This window comes from Tupaia chinensis, unplaced genomic scaffold, assembly GCF_000334495.1.
Source record: "Tupaia chinensis unplaced genomic scaffold, TupChi_1.0 Scaffold000101_1, whole genome shotgun sequence".
Taxonomy (NCBI): Eukaryota; Metazoa; Chordata; class Mammalia; order Scandentia; family Tupaiidae; genus Tupaia; species Tupaia belangeri.
In genome coordinates, this window is record NW_006159565.1 from 4,552,301 (window position 1) to 4,573,132 (window position 20,832).

Here is a 20,832-nt window from a genome sequence, read left to right on the forward strand (position 1 = left end):
GGGCAAATATTACAAAAAAAAAAAAGTACTGTAGACTAGGACTTACATTTTTAAAAAGTATCTAGATACCTACATTTCTTATCAGAAAACTTATAGGCGTGGGTCAGCAGGTGCTGGCCTCAGATCTGTTGCCATCAGGTTAAAGCACTGGACTTTGAGTCCCAGACCTGGTGGCCTGCTTTGTCATTTTCTGTCTCTCTCTCTCTTGTTAAAATAAAAAAGAATAATAATACATAAAATTAAATAATTTTTGGAGAGGTTTTCGTTATAGGGCGCATGCGCTCGCCAGACAGAGAGAGAGACATAGAGACAGAAAGCGAGAAATCACCCCCCAGGGGGGATGGTCACGCCGCCATCCCTTCTCCTCCATTCTCCTCTCAGGATCTTGGGCACGCACGCACACGTGCCCGGCGTGAGTTTTAAGCCGCCGGGTCCAGGATGTGAACCGCGGTCGACTACGTGGAAGTCCAGCGACATAGCCATTACGCTAACTGCTGGTTCCCAATAAATATTTTTTTAAAAAAGAAACTAATAGCCTCTCCCAGATGGGCAAAATGATGAATGAATAATTTGCATAAGAAATATAAGTAGTCAAGAACACATAGAAAAATATAATTCAGAAAAGTGAAAATTAAAACAAGACTATATTTTTCGCCCATGAATAGTCAAAGATAAAACGTAAATTATAATACAGAATGCTGATTAAGATGGCATGAAACTCATTTTCATATTGATTTAAGAGTAAATCTAAATGTCATGTTCATATTGATCTAAAGCATTTCTAGACAACTAGCCTAGAAACTAATTTGGCACGATGAACCAGAACTTTAAAATATGCATACCCATCTAACAAATATTTACTGAGCACCTGCTAAATGAGTTTTCAAGCACTCATGAAAGAGTACGTTTTTCCTGGATATAAAACGTGTACCATATTCTCTAACCCAGTCATACTTTTACCAAGGATCAAGATTAATAAAATAATTATAGGTGCAGAAAAGATTGACAAACAATATGTTAATCATACTATTAGGTATAATCTTAAAAATTTAGCAACAACTTAAATATCCAATAAGAAAATGATTAGTTTAATTAAATAGCATTCTACTCTAAGACAATGATTAGTTTATTAGAATAGCATTACACTGCTTACTTACAACACCACAAGTAAGCCCATTTTGGCCCATTTCAGAACTTTTGGGTTGCCTTTTAAATTTTTAAATGCCATGAAGTAATGGCAATGTTACAACTTTTAAGTTAAGGAAATTAAGATACGAATTACTTAATTAAGATCATAATTTATAAGTAGTTTATTATTATTAATCATTTTCCAGGGGGTATATGTACCTACCGGAGAAAGAACGAGAGAAAAATTGAGAAAGCATTACCACAGGAGATAGTCGTGCTGTAATTTCTCCTCCAGTTCCCCTTCCTCTCAGGATTTTGAGCACAGTCATGCACCCAGTGTGTTTTTTAAGCAGCTAGATCCAAACTTGAACCATACAGTCAGCCAAATGGATCCAATCACCCCAACCACCATGCCACTGGCTGGCTCTATGTGTGGTTTTATATTCTGCTTTTGATCTCAACATTTATTAAACTGTGGTTATCTCTAATTTGGCATAATTTGTGATTTTTTTTTTTTTTTTTTCTGGGGGAGAGGCTTGAGCGTGTGCACTCACCAGAAAGACAGAGAGACAGAAAGCGAGAAATCACCCCTCAGGAGGGATGGCCACTCCGCAATCCCTTCTCCTCCATTCTCCTCTCGGGATCTTGGGCACACACGCACATGCGCCTGGTGTGAGTTTAAGCCACTGGGTCTGGGACTTGGTCAACTACATGGGAGTCTAGCGACATAGCCATTACACCAACTGCTGGTCTCCATAATTTGTGATTTTCAAATCTTGTCTTTTTTTCTGAATTTTTTGTGCTGTGTGTATCACTTTTTTTAGAATGAATTTTATTTAATTTTACTTATTATAATATTTTTGGTTTTTAATTCAACCAGAGAAAGACAGAGAGAGAGAGCAAGAGAGATAGAGCGAGAGAGAAGGAAAGTAAGAAAGCCAGCCACCAGATCCAGAATTTGAGCCACGGTCAACCATGTGGGAGTCCAGTGCCTTAACCACCACACCACCTGCTGGCCCCAAGTGTGTATCACTTTTATAATGGAAAAAAATAGTAAATATAGGTAAAACTTTCTTCAAGATTTTGTAAGGAAAAATTAGTTAGGATTGAATTGATACACCTATAAAGGAAGGGTGTGGGTGCCTGTGTGTGTTGCTTTGTGTGTAAGATCACCCAACATTGACTGCAACTAATTGTTAATCCTGCGCCACACGAGCATCTTAATAAAGGTACTAAAGTTCATTTTGTGCTTCTATTTGCCAGTTTGGTTCTACTAAAAACAGGCAATTTGGGGCACGGTCCCTTGAAATATAAATAGAACTACCCTCTCATTAGGTCATTTCACTTGCATCTTAATAACATGAACTATTTCCGAATCCCATGTACGAATATTTCTTCAGATGTTACCAAGAGGTATTGAAAATGCCCACATGCCCTTTAGCAGTGGTCAGAGTGTTTCCTGTGTTCGGAAATGAGAGGGTATTTCAGAACTAGCAACTTTCAGTACTTGGCTCTAGTTTCTTATGAAAATTCTACACTGTAGGAAATGGGGTTTAGGTGTAAGAGAAACTCAATGGGAAAATGAGATCTTCTTTAATCGAATCCTCCCTTGTTTGGATCGTGGAGTTAAGGTCTATTTATAATACTATCCTGCATCTTTTGCTGGCATATTCAAAGCCGTTAACTTAATAATGAACTTGGCTTTCCAGGTAACTTTGCAAATGAACAGTTCAGAGAATATGGCTTTCGAGTATGACAGATGGCGTGCTTGGAAGCTTTCCTTTCTGGTAATCGTGCATGTTGCCAATGCAGCACAAGCGAGAATGTCCTGTAGTAAAGCCGTCTGAAAGACCTTACTGAGTCCTTTAAGGTCTGCAGATAAAGAGGGATTGGGATGTCCTCTTTACTTCTACATTGGCAGCACAAGTGAGAGTGATGTGCTGCAACTCTAGAAAATACAGTAAAAGTCTCCTAATTTTTACAGAAGTAACCACAGTACATATTTCCTGGGAGATCCAAATGATAAGTGCTTTCTTGGAGACAGAATAACTTTGGTTCTTTTGCTCAATGTAATGTTTAGGAAGTAGCTCTTAATTATTTTTTAATGTTTTTTTAGACATTTTTGCCTTAGGGTACATGTACTACAGGGGGGTGGGAGGGGGGAGACAGATACAGTGAGAGAAAAAGTAAAAAATCACTCCCCCAGGGGCCATGGCTACACCACAATCCCTTCTCCTCCGTTTTTCTCCCTGGATCTTGGGCACACACACACACTCTCCTGGAGTGAGTTTCAAGTCACCAGGTCCAGGACCTGAACTGCAGTCAGGTATGTGAGAGTCCAGAAAGGTAACCACTATGCTATCTGCTGGCCCCCTAGGAAGGAGCTCTTGTTGTAAATCCATTTGAAACTGAATGAAAGAGAAGGATGTAAAACTGTGCTTCATGGGGTAAAAGGGACCAGTAACTAACAAAATGTGTGAATTCATTTTTACAGGATATTTCCTTGCAAGACCTCAGGGCCCATTGAATCTAGCCAGAACCAACATTGTTGACTGGAGTCTGCAAGGCAGAGATTTGCCTGTCTACTGAATGACCTTTGACCTCAGTGCCCAAATTTCTGCCATGTTTCATACCAACTCCCCCTGAATTTTCACACGTGACCCATGAAGAGGCCTGAAATCTATTTGTGCCTACAGAGACAGACCAAAAACATTCCTAACTTCCATCACCAGCCACGAACCCTTATCTCCCCACCTCCGTGAGCCCTTAACCCATAAATTCTTCCCAGTCTAGGCACTGGGGAGACAGATCTGAGACTGGCTCTCCTGTCTCCTGCTCAGCTGTCCTGCAATAAAGCCTATTCTCTTGCTGCAAACTAGTGCCTCAGTATTTGGCCTTTCTGCTGCGTGCTGGGCAAATGAACCCACACCCACTACAGGTGGAGTGATTAGGAGGTGTATTCTTTTTGGTTTATGAAGAGGATAGTCAAAATTCAATGACATCAATCAGGAAGCTTGAACGGAAGAAAAAACTAAAAAGAACAACAGTCAGCCATTTGAAGTGTGAATGTAAATATAATGTCTTAACCATTTAAAGATCCACATACACTGTTTCTCTATTACTATGGATCTTATATTTCTGACATCATTTTTTAAAATTTACTTATTTATTTGATGAGAGAGAGAGACAGATATACATACCTATATTTCTTACTAGGAAACTAATAGCCTTGGGCTGGCAGTTGCCATGACGGTGAAAGCACTGAACTCCCACATGGCCAATTGCAATTCTAGTCCTAGACATGGCAGTTTGCTTTCTCACTTTCCCTCTCTGTCTCTGTCTCTCTCTGGTCAAATTAAAATAATAACAGTCATAATAATGATGATGATAAACAAAATTAAATAAATAATTCATTCTTAAAAAGAAAATGAATAGGCAAAATTATGGATAGCTTTCAACAAATATTAGTAGCCAAGAACACATAAAAAATTATAATTCAGAAAAGTAAAAATTTAATTTAAATTGGTACCAGCAGTTGGCAAAATGTCTATGTCTCTGGACTCCCATGTAGTCAACCATGGTTTGAGTCCCGGACCCAGTGGCTTAAACTCACTCCAGGTGTGTGTTCATGTGTGCCTAAGATCTTGAGAGAAGAATGGAGAAGAATGGATTGTGGCGTGGCCATCCTCCCTAGGGAGTGATTTCTTGCTTTCTGTCTCTCTCTCTGCCTTTCTGGTAAGTGCACACACCCTATATCATAAACTTCTCCAAAAAAAAAAAATGAAAATGATAAGTGAATAGGCAAAGATTGAAAAGTAAATTACAATATAAAATGTTGATTAATATGGCATGAAACTCATTTTCATTTTCATTTAAGTATAAATCTAAGTGTAATAAAGAGCCAGACATCCCCCCTCAGTAGAGTCAATATCTTTAAACATATATGTAACTGCAAAGAGACCCGCCTCATTCTCTTTAATAGCAGTATGTGCTTAAATATCATGGATCTAGTGTCATCTATTTAGCCACTCTCCCACTGAGGACAGGAAAGGTTTTTTTCAATATTTATACCATGATGAACAATAAAGCAATGAACTTTTGGAGCATAAATGCAAAGATTTGTTTTGTGTTTTTAAATGTATTTTTAGTATACAAGTAAAACACGAATACAGAGTCTTTGAATGCAAAAGCAAAGTTCATCTTAAAATTTTAGTACTTTCTGTAGAAGTAGCTGGGCTTATCATTTTGATGTAATCTTTTCCAGGACTTCTGGAACCCATTGACACGTGTAGAACTATCTATAAATAAGTATAGCTTTATGTTTTGTAAAGAGTTATTTTCCACATACGATAGACAATTGCATTGTTCCACAGTTTGCATATTTCACTTCACAGAAAATAAAGATTTTCCTGTGTACAAGTATATCTATCCTGTTTCTTGTTTCAACACTTCCCAGTCCAGCCACTGGGAAGACAGATCTGAAACTGGCTCTCCTGTGTCCTTGCTTGACTGACCTGCAGTAAAGCCTTTTCTTTGGCTACAAACTAATTGCAACATTAGTGTTGAGAACATTTATCATTTGGTTATAGATAGACTTTTTAATTGCTTGCTGTTTTGTATATGTAATGTATATATTTGAATACATAGATGTTTAATTTATTAAATATACCTATATGTATACATGAATATATATGCGAGAGTTCATCTAGCTCATGGTTTCAAAATTTTATTTTATTGGGGATATATTTCATTTATTTTTTTTAATGGGCGATTTAAGTTCAGACTTCAAAAAGCAGGGGGTGTATGAAAAAAATGAAGTCTCCCTCACATCCCTCTGCCCAGGCATCTGGTTGTCCTCCCTAGAGGTAAATATTTTTTCCAGGTTCTTGTAGGTCCTTCCAAAGACCTCTGCATGGACATACAAGTATTAAAACAAACAAACAAACAAACAAAAAACCAGAATTTATTCTCTGCAGGCAAATTTGTGTCTGCTGCTAGTGGGCCTTTTCCAGGAATCAGAAAACTCTTGCTCTAATGGGACATTGGGTTTCAGTGGCTGCTTGGAATTCTAGAAGTAGTTTTGTGTCACTTAGGAGTTCAATTGTTTGTCTGTAGCTCATCTTGGGTATCTTTCCAGTCTCTGTATTCTGTATTTTAAGTCTTGTGCTAGTATTCAAAATGTCATACTTTGTTTAAAATAGAATTGCCTTAAGATCCAGCAGTCCCGCTACTAGGCATATATCCAAAGGAACAGAAATCAGTATGTTGTAGACATAGCTGCATTCCCATCTATATGGCAGCCCTATTCCAATACCCAAAATATGGAATCAAATAAAATGTGATATATTAGGGACTTCCACAAGTTCATGGACATGGACTTAAAGTACAGGCTTATTTCGGTGCAAAAGAAAAATTGAAATACATGCATAATTTTCTCACAATATATAATACATATTTTACTATGAGCTTTTTGAAGACTTTTCATATATACAATGGAATAGTATTCAGCCATTAAAGAGAATGAAATCTTGTCATTTGAAGCAACATGGGCAAGCCCAGAAGACATTATGTTAAGTGAAACAAGTCAGGCACAGAAAGAAAAAAATGACATGTACTCACTCATATGCAGAAACTAAAAAACTTGTCCTCACAGAAATAGAGAATATAAGCGGAGGCCCAGCCATGATGGCACTCACTGCTAAGACATTGTTCTCTGCAAGCTGAGGCTACATGGAAGGCCCAGGTTTGATTCTCAGCTCAACCTGAAAGACTGAGGCGATGGTACGTGCCTGCAATCCCAGCTACTTGGGAGACTGGGGCAAAAGGATTGCAACAGATCAAGACTCTGTCTTTTTTAAAAAAAAGTAGAGAAAAGAACAGTGACTACTAGAGGCTATGAAGTGCAGGAGGGTTGGGAGGTAGGGAAATGACTAACAGATACAAAATTACAGGTAGACAAGAGGAATAAGTTCCAGTGCTCTGTAGTACAGTAGGATAACTAGAGTTTACATTCATTGTACACTTATTTTTTTAATTTATTTTTCTTTTTTTTTCATTTCATTTTCTCATTGTACATTTATTTCTGAATAGCTAAAAGAGAGGATTTGAATGTTCTCAACACAATACAATAATAGATGTTTGCAATGATGGACATACCGATTACCCTGATTGAATCTTTACATTTTATCCCTATATTTAAAAATCACACTGCACTTTATATGTATGTAAAATTATTATGTGTCGGGACCAGTAGTTGGCATAATAGCTATGTCTCTGGACTCCCTTATAGTCAACCATGGTTTGAGTCCTAGACCCAGCGGCTTAAACTTATGTCGGGCGCGTGTGCGTGTGTGCCCAAAATCCCAAGAGGATCTGCTTATCGGTGACCAGGACTGTGTTGGGAATCTTGGAAGCACTGCCAACATGTTAGTTATAGAAGAAGCCACTAACCAACTCCTGGATGTGAACCTTTAAGAGAATCAGAGGTTCATTGTCTGAGATCAGTTGATAACATATTTGTGGTAGTTCAGTTCAAAGATTATCAATTCAAAAAAAAAAGGAAGAAGTTTTAAAGGATTTTGAAGACTCTGCTGGAAAACTCCCATGATCAGACCCTCTAAAAGTATGGAAAATTAATACCAGTTTCAAGAAAAGAAAAACAAAGCACAAAAAGATAAATCAGAATTCAAGTAAAGGGAAGACTGAAAATGGACAAGGAGACAAACTAAATGAGAGGTGTTATAAAAGAATCCACTAACAATGCTTTAGACTCACATATTTTTGGACTATTATGAAAACCCAGCCCTCAAAGAAGAGGTGTCAACATTAGTAGGTGATGATTTGGCATCTTGCAAAGATGAGACTGATGAAAACACAAAAAAAGAAACAGAGCCTCAAGTGATAAAATTCAGAGTCACATGCAATAGGGCAGGAGAGAAACACTGCTTTCCCTCAAATGAGGCTGCAAGAGATTTTGGGGGTGCTGTTCAAGATCAATTTAAGTGGAAGGCTGACATGACCAACTTTGATGTAGAGATTCTTTTAAATATTCATGATAATGAAGTCATTGTGGGAATTGCTTTGACTAAAGAGAGTCTCCACTGAAGAAATATCACACATTTTGGACCCACAATCCTCAGGTCAGCTCTTGCCTATGGGATGCTCAGACCCTGTGCTCCTCAACCTACTGATATAATAGTTGATCCAATGTGTGGAGCGGGGGCAATACCAATAGAGGGTGCTACAGAATGGTCTAACTGTTACCATATTGCTGGCGATAATAATCCATTGGCTGTGAATCGAGAGCAGCAAATAACATCTCATCTTTATTGACCAAGAGTCAAATTAAAGAAGGCAAATCCTCCTGGGGCTTGCCCATAGATGCTGTTCAGTGGGATATCTGCAATCTGCCATTGAGAATTGGCTCTGTGGATATTATTGTAACAGATAAGCCATTTGGAAAAAGGGTGGGCTCAAAAAAAAGAGAAACTGGAACCTTTATCTAGCATGCCTACAAGAGATGAGCCACGTTTGTAGACCTGGAACAGGCCGGGCTGTCCTACTTACTCAGGACAAGAAATGTTTTACCAAGGCATTATCTGGAATGGGACATGTATGGTGAAAGGTGCATACAGTCTGGGTGAACATAGGGGGTCTTCATGCTGCAGTTTATCTTCTGAAATGCACACCTCAAGCTTTTGCTTGTCCTTCAGAAGAAGATGAAGGAAGAGGAACTCCTTGGTAATGGAAAGAGGGAAGATGATTAGTATCTGTACTTCTTAATACTGGGAACGTCAGCATAAAGAACTTGCTTTCAGCAAAGAGCTGAGCAATATTAGTACTGTTCTTAAAATGCTTTAAGGTGCCTAGTGAAAAGCCTACTAACGTGCTTTGGAATTTGAGTTTAGAAATATTTTATTTACAGTCTGCTTTCTATTGTGGCAAGTAAAACACTACACTGGCCTCAAGAAAAGGCCAAGAGCATAACCACAGCATCTGAGGTCACATCTATTGCCTCTGGAGCTTTGCTATTCTGTTGCTTGAGGTTTCTTTACTTCAACCTCAAAAAGATGAAGCTTTATTATTTTCTGTGCAGTTTTTGTCCCATGACAAGATGAACCTCACAAGACCTACAGGAAAGTTTACCATCTGCCTTAAAACTTAAAATATGCCATCTGTTCTTCAGAATAAAACAGAGGACTAAAGTGTTTCAGAGGGATTGCAATGATTTTTTACTGTAAATAATAGTATAGAACATTTCTGTTTGAAAATAGTAGTGGATACTTTGGTAGATGAGGTATGGGACCAGCAAGCCAAATTAAAAAGAATTTTGTTCTTTTGGTATACATAAGTGTGTAACTTTTCAAAGCCAAGCATAAACCTGTTAAAAATATTTTTTGTTAGTTGGTTTCTTAAAAAGACTAGAAGAAAAAAAAAAGATATATCTTTAAATGTAAACCTTTTAACTTAGGGGGGAAAAAAATCCCAAGAGGAGAATGAAGGAGAAAAGGTTGCAGCATGGCCATCCCCCCCTGGGGGGGGGAGGGTGATTTCTCACTTTCTGTCTCTCTTTCTCTCTTTCCGGTAAGCGCATGCACCCTATAGCAAAAACTTTTCAAAAAAAATTATTATATGTCAATTAAAAATATATCAGATTCTGAGAATGGCCTACCTGGCTGGGAATCCCAGTCATGTCCCCTATGATCTGTAAGCCTTGAGCATGTTAGTTGGCTTCTTTTTTGCCTCTCTCTACTATTTCCTTAACAATAAAATAGAGCTAATAATAATAATACATATTTCATAGGGTTGCTATAAGAATCAATAATTTAACATTTATAAAACTTCTAGATCATGCCTGATCACCATGCTAAACAAAACATGAAGGTACAGAACAGTATGTAATGTGTGCTACCTTTTGTGTATAAATTATATATGTACATACAGTTATATGTATCTATGTATATATAATTAGTATTTGTACAAAGGAACTCAAGTACAACTGAAATTCAGGGTAGAAAACAAGAATAAGGAATTTTGCTTTTTGATTGTTTTGATTTTTAAACTATATGAATACCTATTCAAAAGAAATTAAAAGAAAATGTTATAGTTTGTGATGCCTTATATTTTGTTATTAAATAGGTGATTATTTAATACATTTATAAAATTAGTAAGAGGTCATTTCTCTGTTTATATTTTCTACTTGATTAGCTTTGGAAATTTATGTTCTCATAAAACATTGTTGTGACAGTTAATTTTAGATATGTACCTGACTGGATTCAGGGGTACCCAGACAGTTGGTAAAGCATTGTCTCTGTGTATGTTCATGAAGGTGTTTCTGGAAGAGATCAGCATTTGAATCAGAGGACTGAATAAGAAGGTCTGCCTTCACTTGATGGGTGAGGGAGGGGACACCATCCAATTGGCTGAGGGCCCTGATGGATGCTCTAGGTGAGGAAAGGAACAGAGAAAGCAAATTTGCACTCTCTCCTGGGAGTGGGACACCAAGCTCTCTCTTAGACATCAGAAGTCTAGATTTAGAACTTCAGATTCTAAGACTCGTGTCCATGGTCCTCCAAGACCTCAGGTCTTTGGCCATGGACTGATACTGTAGCCTTCTCTGATTCTCAAGCTTTCAGAGTTGAGTTGAGTATGTCACCAGTTTCCCTGGTTCTCCAGTTTGCATATGACTCAGAGGGATTGCAATGATTTTTTACTGTAAATAATAGTATAGAACATTTCTGTTTGAAAATAGTAGTGGATACTTTGGTAGATGAGGTATGGGACCAGCAAGCCAAATTAAAAAGAATTTTGTTCTTTTGGTATACATAAGTGTGTAACTTTTCAAAGCCAAGCATAAACCTGTTAAAAATATTTTTTGTTAGTTGGTTTCTTAAAAAGACTAGAAGAAAAAAAAAAGATATATCTTTAAATGTAAACCTTTTAACTTAGGGGGGAAAAAAATCCCAAGAGGAGAATGAAGGAGAAAAGGTTGCAGCATGGCCATCCCCCCCTGGGGGGGGGAGGGAGATTTCTCACTTTCTGTCTCTCTTTCTCTCTTTCCGGTAAGCGCATGCACCCTATAGCAAAAACTTTTCAAAAAAAATTATTATATGTCAATTAAAAATATATCAGATTCTGAGAATGGCCTACCTGGCTGGGAATCCCAGTCATGTCCCCTATGATCTGTAAGCCTTGAGCATGTTAGTTGGCTTCTTTTTTGCCTCTCTCTACTATTTCCTTAACAATAAAATAGAGCTAATAATAATAATACATATTTCATAGGGTTGCTATAAGAATCAATAATTTAACATTTATAAAACTTCTAGATCATGCCTGATCACCATGCTAAACAAAACATGAAGGTACAGAACAGTATGTAATGTGTGCTACCTTTTGTGTATAAATTATATATGTACATACAGTTATATGTATCTATGTATATATAATTAGTATTTGTACAAAGGAACTCAAGTACAACTGAAATTCAGGGTAGAAAACAAGAATAAGGAATTTTGCTTTTTGATTGTTTTGATTTTTAAACTATATGAATACCTATTCAAAAGAAATTAAAAGAAAATGTTATAGTTTGTGATGCCTTATATTTTGTTATTAAATAGGTGATTATTTAATACATTTATAAAATTAGTAAGAGGTCATTTCTCTGTTTATATTTTCTACTTGATTAGCTTTGGAAATTTATGTTCTCATAAAACATTGTTGTGACAGTTAATTTTAGATATGTACCTGACTGGATTCAGGGGTACCCAGACAGTTGGTAAAGCATTGTCTCTGTGTATGTTCATGAAGGTGTTTCTGGAAGAGATCAGCATTTGAATCAGAGGACTGAATAAGAAGGTCTGCCTTCACTTGATGGGTGAGGGAGGGGACACCATCCAATTGGCTGAGGGCCCTGATGGATGCTCTAGGTGAGGAAAGGAACAGAGAAAGCAAATTTGCACTCTCTCCTGGGAGTGGGACACCAAGCTCTCTCTTAGACATCAGAAGTCTAGATTTAGAACTTCAGATTCTAAGACTCGTGTCCATGGTCCTCCAAGACCTCAGGTCTTTGGCCATGGACTGATACTGTAGCCTTCTCTGATTCTCAAGCTTTCAGAGTTGAGTTGAGTATGTCACCAGTTTCCCTGGTTCTCCAGTTTGCATATGACCTATGGTGAAACTTCATGGTCTCCATCATGTCAAAAGCCCAGCAGTCCCCTAGTAAATCCATTCTCACCTGTCTCTCTATCTACCTGTCTATTTGCTGTTGAATCTGTTTCTCTGGAAAACCCCTACTTAGGAGTTCATTTCAATAATAGTTACATATTTATTCATATGGAGGGTATTCAAAATTTTCTATAAATACTTTTAGAGTGCCCATATGTCTCATTGTATAGTCTCAAATGTCCATATTTAGTTTATGCTAAAGATATCACTTCAAAATCGTAGAGAAATGAAAGTGAACTCAGAAAAGAATTCTCTAACATTTATTTATAAGAGAAAGTGAGCCCAGCAGATGGCATGATGGTTACGCTTAGACTCCCACATAGTAGATCGCAGTTCAAATACTGGACCCAGTGGCTTGAAATACACCAGGCACATGTGCATGTGTTCCCAAAATTCCAAGAGGAGAATGGAGGAGAAGGGACTGTGGCATGACCATCCCCCCAGGGGGTGATTTCTTGCTTTTTGTCTCTCTGTCTCTCCATTTAGTACATGTACCCTATAGCAAAAATCTCTCTAAAAAAAAAAGAGAGAGAGAGAGAGAAAGCAAATATCTTGAATATAAAGTGACTTTACATATTTTAGTTGAAAAGCATAACATTTTTTGATTTGATATATCTTGCATCATAAACTTTGTAAACTTTAATACACTAAGCTTATAAACAAAATTTTTAAATAAGCAATAATAATCTGATGAAATATATACATATCTATATTTTTTGCAAAGGATTAATATCATATATAAATAATTTGTTTGAATAAATGTTAAGTAATATTCTATCACACTTACCAGAAAAAAGAACAAGGACTATAAATGGGCAATTCATAACAAGAAAAATTATAATGATCAGTAAATACATTTTACAGTATAAAAATGAAAATTAAGCCAAATGAGTTCTTACTTTCTTCCTGGAAAAAATGAAAAAGAAAAAAAATATTATTGTAATATTTTGCCCTATGACAAAATAGGCATTCTCATACATTACTAGTGAATGTGTTAGTACAATTTCCTACAGGAAAATTTGGCACTACACATCAAAAGCGGTTTTTGATGGTTTGCTTTGTTTGTTTATTTATTGTTTGTTTTTGCTACAGGGCATATGCACTCACCAGAGAGCGACAGAAAGTAAGAAATCACCCCTAGGGGAGGTGGCCACACCACAATCACTTCTTTTCCATTCTCCAATTTCAAGCCGCCTGGTCTGGGTGGGGCTCGAACCACACTGTCGTGTGGGATCCAACACCTTAATCTCCAGGTCATTGCTGGCCCACATCAAAAGTGTTTAACATTTTTTTTGAGAGGTTTTTGCTATAGGGCTCGTGCACTCACCAGACAGAGAGAGAGAGACAGAGAGACAGAAAGCGAGAAATCATCCCCCAGGGGGGATGGCCATGCCACAATCCCTTCTCCATTCTCCTCTCGGGATCTTGGGCACGCACGCGCACATATCCGGCATGATTTTTAAGCCACTGGGTCCAGGATGTGAACCACAGCCGACTACATGGGAGTCCAGTGACATAGCCATTACGCTAACTGCTGGTCCCCCAAAAGTATTTAACATTTTAGCAACAATTTGTCTTTACAGTTTATCTTTGGAAATAGACTGTGTTTGCAAAGATAAAAGCATAGCTATGTTTCAAATATTGTTTCCAAGAGTTTAGGGGAGAAAATGGGAACGATCTAAATGCCAACTGGGAAAGTGATTATATAAATTATGACATATCTGGGACCAACAGATGGTATAACTGTTACGTCGCTGGACTCCCACATGGCTGACCATGGGTCAAGTTCCAGACCTGGTCGCTTGAAATTATGCTGAGCATAAGTACATGTGTGCTCAAGAGTCCAGGGCAAGAATGGAGAAGGTATTGTGGCATGGCCATCCACCCTGGGGGTGACGTCTCACTTTCCATCTCACCCTCTCACTGTCTCTCTTTCTCTCTGGTGAGTGTATGCACCATAAGGCAAAAATTTCTTAAAAGAAAATGATGACATATCCGCAAAGACTGAGCCCTGGGAAAGCATCTGCACTGAGTCTGGAAATGTGCACTCTCCTCAGTGCTCACTCCTGTTCCTCGGACTCACTTCCCAGATAAAACCGTCTTCATAAGACATTATCTGCTACTCCTATTTGGGGAGTTCACCCAAGTTAAGACCAGTATGTGTCATTTCCACTACAGAATTCAAACTCAGTGGTTCACAAATTCTTTAGTCAACTTCAAAAATATCTGAGTTAAAGAACTCCCACGCAATCGTTCTGCGTCTAGAATACCTGTTTGGTCAAATCCTGCCTAAATTTTTAGTCATGATTCTGGAGCCCAGTGGTAGTAAAAGCAGGTATGAGCCTTATTTCTTCAGGATAACGTCTTTCTTTCAGGTAATAGGCTTATTTCTGGGAATGCATTCATACAGCCTGGGTCCATCTTATCTTCTGTACCATAAACTTCTTCCTTGTGATTCTACACAGCACACTATACTTTCTTAATTACGTAGATATTCAATAACCTCTTTGGCTAACCAGGCCATGAGCTGGAGCCAGGAGCCGAAATATCAGAGTAAGCCTTTTAGGCCCTGTGCAAGTGGAAAATGGCCTTTCAGAAGAAAATAACCCATAGTGACCTATGAAATGAAGCAGCAAGAATTTGCCAGGTTCAAGCATCAACCATCCATTCTCCTATTCACAGAGGAGATACAGTGAAGCCCTGAAGGCATTATAAAGCCTCGCATAATAGGTCTACTTGGTGAGCAAGGGTGAAGGTATGGGGAGAGCAGTTATTTTCTCAGGAGACTGCAGTTGCTGATTCAATGTCAGCGGAACATGAGCTCTGAGTTTATTTTCACTGTCATGATGATCAGTTACTGTCTCTCTTGCCAGTCGTCTTATTGCCAAGAGCACAAACCACACTCAAAGTAAGGAGCGATGCCTTGTAATCAGAAAAGCAACCACAAACACAATACAACTTTTTTCAGTAAGTGGTTTCCTGGAGCTCTAACCTGTTGAATCACACCATCGTTGGCCCAGCTGGACTAATTGGGATGCCCACCCTTTCCTTCCAGCTCTAGCTTATTGCACTATGGGCTGGTAAATTCCCTTGTCCCAGAGTTGCCAGCCAGCTTACCACATATTTAATGAACGCTTATATGCTAGGCATTGTTCTAAGAACTTTATGATTGTTTACTTATTTGTTAAGAGGTTTTTGCCATAGGGCGCATGTGCTAGCCAGACAGAGAGACATAAAGTGAGAAATCACCCCCCAGCAGGGGTGACCACACCGTAATCCCTTCTCCTCCACTCTCCTCTTGGAATCTTAGGCACGCACGCACACGCCCCGGTGTGAGTTTAAGCCACCGGGTCTGGGACTCGAACCGTGGTCGACTACATGGGAGTCCAGCGACATAACAATTACACTAACTGCTGGTCCCTGTTTACTTATTTTTTTAAAGAGATTTTTGCCTTAGGGTATGTGCGCTCACTGGCGAGACAGAAACAGTGAGAGAGAAAGTGAAAAGTCACCCCTGAGGAGATAGCCACACCACAATCCTTCTCCATTATTCTCCTGGGATCTTAGGCATGCAAGCATGCACACCCATTGTGATTTTTCTAGCCACTGGATTTGGGACACAAACCACAGTCAGCCATGTGGGAGTCCAGTGATATAACCACTAAGCCATCTGCTGCCCTGTTTACTAATTTTTTAAAAGTGTATTTATGTATTTCTGCCATGAGAGAGAAACACAAAGAAACAGAGATAGGCGCCCCAGTAGGGTCCATCATGCTGATACACCCCTGGTCTTAGCCACCTGGATCATGGACATGGTGCCCAGCATACCCAATGCGGCCCCAAGGGCCAAATCCACAACCTTTGCCACAGGGCCTAGTTGTGCTACCACCACACCACCACACACCCTACAAGTGTTGGCTCATTTAATTCTAACAACTTTCCCTGTGGAGTAGGTACTGCTATTACCCCTACTTTGTTAGTTCCATCCACTGGGAGTTAGAGCAGTTCATAACTTTTACTTCTTTTCGAAACATCACAGCAGGCTCCAGATGTGTCCCTCTATTGTCCCTTGATTGCTACTTTTTCACTACACTTTACGTACCCTTCATTTAGCTTTCAGAATGATCTTCCTGCCTTCAAAGCTTCAAGTGGCTCCCAATTGTCTCTAAGACAAAGGTAAAGTTCTATCTCCTTAACATGGTTCAGATGACCCCCTTTCTCACTTCCCTCACTTTACTTCCCATAGGTTGATCCTCCTATACTTGGCAACAAGTTTTTCAGCCTCCTTCAGGGAAAGCAAGCCATTTAACATCTGCGGGCCTTCGTTTTCTCTCTCTTTAAATTGCCAGAGGGCATATATGCTTGGCAGATGGAAGGAGAGGAGAAATCACACCTCAATGGTTTGTGGTCATGCTGCGATCCGTTTCCTCCATTTCTCCATCTTATGGGGATTTGGGGCATGCGCATGCTGTGTGTCACCAGAACCAGGACTCAAACCCTAGGTGACCATGTAGGATTCAACTCCCTTAACCACTAGGCTATGAGGCATACCCTCATAGGATGGATTTCCTAGGAAACAGAGTTTAAGACGGAGATTGGCAGGCAAAAAGTATATTAGAGAAATTTGTCAAGGATAACATTTGTAAGGCTGTATATTAACTACCTATTATTTCATGAAAAATTACCCTAAAACTTTGCAGCTTCAGTCAGTGCACATTTATTGTCTCACACATTTTTTGCAGGTCAGGAATCTAGAAGCATCTTCACTATGTGGTTCTGGCTCAGGGGTCCCCATGAAGGTCCAGTCTGGTCATCAGTCAGGGAAGATCCATTCCTAAGCTCATGACATGGTATTGATAGTACTCAGCCTTCTCCCACATGGGCCTCTTGATAGTGTCCACTTAACAAGGCAGCTGACTTTGCCCAGAATGTGTGATAAGACTGAGTGAGGGAGGAAGGGAGTACACCCAAGACTAAGCACACGTCTTTCTGTAAACTAATCTAGGAATAGACGTTTCATCATGTCTGCTATGACCTGTTCCCTAGAATGAGTCACTAAGTTCAGCCCACACATAATACAGAGGAATTAAACTCTATCTCTCAAGGGAAGGAGCACCAAAGCATAAGGAATAATACTTAAAAGCTACCACAGAGAGTAAGGGAAGCAGGGTTGAGCAGGAGACTTTAGATGGTTATTCAGTCTCCACAGCAGCATGGCTAGTGCCAAAAAGGAGCTCTGGAGCCCTGGATGGCCCTTCTGAAATGCTCCAAACTGAAGTAAGGGGGCCAGTCCTTTTACATTTGAATCTCCTATTTATGCAAGCAGACTGGCCCCCCAGAGGATGCATAACTTTGAGATGGGCTGCATTCTCTTATAGAAGACAATTTCTAGGGTGACTCAGCTGTGGGGTGTTAGCAGTCAACACACCCAGCAGGTATCAGTACCTTGCTTCTGAAAAGAAATTTAGGGCCACATCACAGAATCTACTAAATCCAATGTGTGCCTCTTAGGCCCACTTGTTTCAGTAACTTAGCCCCATCTGAAAGCATCTTCCCAGAATTCTGATTGGTCTCATCTCTTGGAGAAAACTGGCAAGAAGAAGGTTAGCACTGGTCTCAGGGTTACAACTGATTCTCATTATCTCCATCATCTGTCAATTACTCTTTTTTTTTAGAAAAATATTTTTGCTATAGGGCACATGCACTCACCAGAGAGACAGAGGGACAGAAAGTGAGAAATCAGAGAGACAGAAAGCAAGAAATCACCCCCCGGGGGGCATAGCCATGCTGAAATTCCTTCTTCTCCATTCTCCTCTCAGGATTTTGGGCACACACATACATGCACCCAGCATGAGTTTCAAGCTGCTGAGTCTGGGACTCAAACCATGGTCAACTATGTGGAAGTCCAGTGACATAACCACTACACCATCTGCTGGTCCGCATCTGTCACTTATTCTAATCCCCACTCCCATCCCATCCTCAGCTAGCACAGTTGATGTATTAGGTGATTTAGTTGGTGGAGTGCCCCAGACTCCCATTCCTGAAGGGTATGAATTCCTGGTGATCATGCCCTTCTGAGGCCAACATCACTAAACTTATTCATTCACTATCACAGTTGGGCAGGGTGTACCGAGAGACCCCATTGTATTTCTTCATTGTATAATAGCAGCCGTACCTCCCATGATGACTAGGATCACTTAGTCCTGCCAACATTTGATGACTTTTTGCCTTGACTTCTATTTGACACAATGATACACAAGTGACCAGATAACAGTAACACCTGTAAGTTTAATGGGACTCTTCCTGTCTTTTGGCAGGAGCATTACCACTCTGGTAACCAGGACCTCAAAATCTACAGAACCAGGATTGTAGGGACAGAAAGCATAAATACTCCAAGTGGGCCATTCAGGGTGGTGGTAAGTGGAGCTCCTCCTCTCTCTTCCCTGTAGTTTCCAATGCATGTATTCTACCCATGAGAGACAGCATCATCAAAGGATCATTAATTAGGATGTGTGTTGCATCTTGGAAGGTGACACCTTATCCCCATGGGCCATCAACTATAAACTAATTCCTCAGTTGCACCTTTTGAAGTCTGTGTGAGGTTGGTGGCTTCTAGGTGATGTAATATGTGCTAGGAGCAGTGGATGCCTGCAGGTCTGTTGCTGTACAATGGATTCCTTCCAACAAGTTGTCACATGGGACTTCATGCTGTTGGGTCCATTTGGATATTCCATCTATTTGCATGCCAACTATCAAGTGGCCAATGGCAGAGGCTGACAAACTTAGACTGATTAAGTCATTTTGTCCACTTGGTTCCCTTGTACCTCTGCTAGAGGGTGCACTCTATGCAAAACAAGCAAATGGAAGTTATACTTTGTGCCTATTCCCTCAGTCTACTACCACACGCTTACCCAGACCTTCTTGTACTTGGTCTTTCCAATCCTTCTCCTCCCAAATTCCAGACAAAACAGAAAAGCTGTCCCCACAGTTGATGAATTGCATGTATCATATGTTAAGTGGAGCACTTCTCTCTCCACGAGAAGTAGGTGACCAGGTGCACTCCTGCAAACTAAATTTGTGCCCATTGGAAGGACTTCATCCTCAGAGTCGCCTTTCAGGGCCACAGCTCCATCCACTATATTCCTCCTCTGCCCACTAGTCATCTGTATGTCTCACACACACACACACACACACACACACGAGATGGCCATAGGAGTGAGCTATAGAAGAGATTCTGGTGAAACAGTGCTGAATGGCATCAGGAGCTGGATGGTTTGCCATCCAGTTTATTTATGCCCTCTGTCCTTGCCTGTGCCTAATTCTGGTTATATGGCTTCTATCTCACAGTGGATTATTGCAGGTCCCACCCAACCTTAAAACATGGTAGATTTGACATAAAGAAAGGTATAATTCTAAGTTTAGGTGATGTACCGCTATCAAGTGTTCTCTGTCTACAAAGCCCAGTGGCATGTAGTGGGCTATTTTGTATCCGTATGAATTTTGTATCTGCATGAATCTCTGTTCTTATCCTTGTTTCAGAACCCTAAGGCTAAACTATTTTTTAGTAATATGATTTTCCAAGGTCCACAGAATTTTTTTAGCCGTCATAGGTTCCTCTAGTGTCTTAGGGTCTGATGGAGCACTTCAGCCAAGCAACAAGGCTATTTACATCATAGCTTGGATCTGCTAGAGTCCTGTCCTATTCTAGCACCTACTTGAAACTGGGAGCCTTCCATGGAATCTAGTAAATGAGTCAGAGAACTATGTAAAGTATTAAATAAGCTGCCTCTGGAACTTAAAGAGTATTATCAGGATTCGTGCTCCCTTCCTAGTAGTCAAAGGTAGGAGGCCCAATACTTTACCTGAATGCCACCAGACCAGAGAGGCCCCTGAATCTTCACAGAGTTTACTCCTGCCCTTTGGAACACATGCCTCTTACCAAGATCTCTATCTAACGCACTTATTAATTCTTGTGAATTTAGCGCAACCTGCATGATGTCATCAATATGATGGGGACCAATGTGCTACAGGATGGCCAGGGGGCCGAAAATCCAACCATCTTCTCTGGAGTTATGCTACCTTTTTAATTAAGTCCTAAGCCTGGTCCTCGGATTTTTACTGCCTCCCAGCTGCAGGCAGGATATGAAGGTTATTTTACACAATGGAAAGGAGGTTCTCTGACTTTCACATTCTGCCTGAAATTGATGATTAATTGCTCTTGACCTTTTGTTGAATTTCTTCAATGCATCATTTGTACTTAGCAAGTGGCATTCAGTTCCGTCGTCATTATAATTACTACTTCTCCTGAGCTTCTCAAATACCTGACATGTTGCATCTGCCAGAACATTCAGTTCTACAAGAACCACACCCCAGGTCACCAGTGGTAAAATGCTGACACCCTCTCTGATAGAGAATGGCATGCTAGGGACTATCCATGTCCTACTTGCCTCTAGCAGTGAGGTCCTTCCTGCCAGCCACGGG

General features: G+C 39.8%; 1 pseudogene; it reads left to right on the plus strand.

Annotated features, from left to right (window-relative positions):
• Positions 1–20,832, plus strand: part of LOC102483316 (THUMP domain-containing protein 3-like) — a 131,412-nt pseudogene that overhangs the window by 20,655 nt on the left and 89,925 nt on the right.